Here is a 2,750-nt window from a genome sequence, read left to right on the forward strand (position 1 = left end):
ACCAGCCCCCACTCCCCTCCCAGAGCCGGGGAGAGAACCCAGGAGTCCTGGCTCCCAGCCCCCCCTGCTCTCACCACTAGACCCCACTCCCCTCCCAGAGCCGGGGAGAGAACCCAGGAGTCCTGGCTCCCAGCCCCTCCCGCCCCCTGCTTCAGCCCACTAGAAACTCAACATCAACTCCCCCCTGCCCCTATTTGCAGTCCAGGTTACCCTCAGATCAGCCACCCCAGCTGCCCCTCTCACCGGACCAGAGCCATCCCAGGGGGGCGCTGAGATGCAGCCACCTCTGGGGCGGAGCGGCCCACAGGGGGTCAGGAACACATTCCAGCTAAGCCCTGCCAGTCCCCACAGCTCCCACAGCACAGCACCCACCTGCCCTCCGGCCTGGTCCCCACCCCGCGGTGCCCCCCAGCGCCCGGCCCTGACTGCCAGGGGAGAGTTTATCCCACTCCACACACACACCCCTGAGCCAGCCAGTCCCTGTCCTGGGGCTGGATGGGAGCCGGTGCCCCCCAGAGGGGACAGGCCCCAGCCCCATTCCCCGCCCCCCTGAGCCAGCCAGTCCCCCTACAACCTATTTTCCAGGGGGGTCCCTCTTACCTTTCCTCTCTGGAATGCGCTGTTCTGCTTCCTAGATCGGTGGGTGCACAACCGCTCTGTGTGTGTGTGAGGCCCCAGTCCAGGGGTGCAAGGGGTGCAAGGGGTGGACCCCAAGCTTCCCCCCCCAGCCTCCCCTCCCCGGATTAATCCATCCAGCCGGTTCCCGGATCCATCCCAGCTCTTTTTCTGCTGAAACTGCCCAGGCTACACCTCCCCTGCGCCTGTTTCACACCCTCCCTGCTGCCAACAGGCGGAGGAGGGAGGGAGGGAGGGTGTGTGTGTGGGGGGGGGTTGTACAGTCGGACAGTTGCTGGCTGGTTATTGGGCATTGGCAAATCGGCTCCCGATGCACCACAAACAGAGACACATTGCCACAGGCCGGGTGTAGCCCCCCGCGCACAGGCAGGCCGGGTGTAGCTCACACACACACAGCGTGTGTTGTCATTCCAATTCGCCTGCTCCAGGGGTTAACCCTTGGGGCGCTGGAGGGAATGGAGGGGGCGGGGCACGGTGTGACGCAGAGATTGGCTGTAAGCGGTGGGGGGGGGGGGTTGTAGGGGGTACACACACCACAACACAGAGCTGGCCAGACACACACACCAGGACAACTGATACACAGAGGCACAGTCACCTCCTCACCCTGACAACTGGCAGACACAGAGGTGCACAATCCCCCCCCCCCCAACTGATACACAGGTAGACAATTGCGCACACAGATGCACAGTCACACACACAGACACACTGTGATAGACAACTGCACACACCACCTGACACACACCCAGAGACACAGCATCAGACACACACAATGTCAACTGATACACACACAGAGATGCACAGCCACACACATACCACGACAGCTGATACACACAGTGAGGCACAACTGATCACACAGCGTGACAGCTGATACACACAGATATACAATTGCACACACCATGACAACTGATACACAAACAGGCATACACAATCACACACACACCACGAGAACTGATACACACAGAGACAGACAATCGCACACACACCACAACAGCTGACATACACATACACACACAATCGGACACACACAATGACAACTGATACCCACAAAGAGCTACACAATCACACTACGGCCACTGATATGCAGAGATGCACAATCACACACACACACACCACAACAATCAATACACACAGAGAGAGACACGATCACACGTCCGCCAACAAAACTGATACACACACACACAATCTGCCATGCACAACGACGACTGACAGATGCACACGCTCACACAGCAACAACTCGCACACACAAACCCACAAACCACTAGTGACGGAGACACACGCATGGACACAAACTCCACACGCCGTTGGACGCACCGACAGACTCACAAACGCACACACGCAACCAGAGACGGGGGCTCAGCCCGAGGGGCTTACGGGTGGGACCCCCGAAAAGCCATGTGAGGCTTTGAGCCTGAGGCTGCACCCCACGTAACACCAGTCAGACCCCCTGGGCTTGACCCCCCTGGGCCTGGGCAAGTCCGAGTCTAGTAAGAGCAACCCCTGCTGGCCAACCCTGGAACTGCACCCACAACTGTTCCCCCTACAGATCTAGGGGCCCCTGCGGGTCGGGAGTGAGGGGCACCGGCAGAACTGGGGGGGGGCAGGGCTGGGCTGGCAGGGGCTGCGGGTTCGGAGTGAGGGGCACCGGCAGAACTGGGGGGTCTGGGGGTTGGGCTGGGCGAGCAGGGGGCTGGAGGTCGGGAGTGAGGGGCACCGGTAGAGCTGGGGGGGGACCCCAGCCTGGGCTGCCCAGAGGATTCAGGGGGCCTGGGGCAAAGCAATTTGGGGGGCCCCTTCCATAAAAAAAAGTTGCAATACTATAGAATACAATATTCTCGTAGGGGCCCCTGTGGGGCCCGGGGCAAATTGCCCCACTTGTCTCCCCCCCCCGGTGGCCCTGAGCCCAGGGCCGGGCGAGCAGGGGCTGCAGGTCGGGAGTGAGGGGCACCGGCAGAGCTGGGGGTGGGGGGAGCCCAGGGCTGCAGGTCGGGAGTGAGGAGCACCAGCTGTTCGTGTGTCAAATGCCCCCCTTGCACCCCCCTGGGCTGGGGGGTGTTTCCCGACGTGACGTCATTTCCCTTGGCGAGCCCCCCCCCCCCCCCCCCTCCAGCCCGGGA

The sequence above is a fragment of the Terrapene carolina genome, unplaced genomic scaffold, assembly GCF_002925995.2.
Source record: "Terrapene carolina triunguis isolate 2854851 unplaced genomic scaffold, T_m_triunguis-2.0 Scaffold848, whole genome shotgun sequence".
Taxonomy (NCBI): domain Eukaryota; kingdom Metazoa; phylum Chordata; order Testudines; family Emydidae; genus Terrapene; species Terrapene triunguis.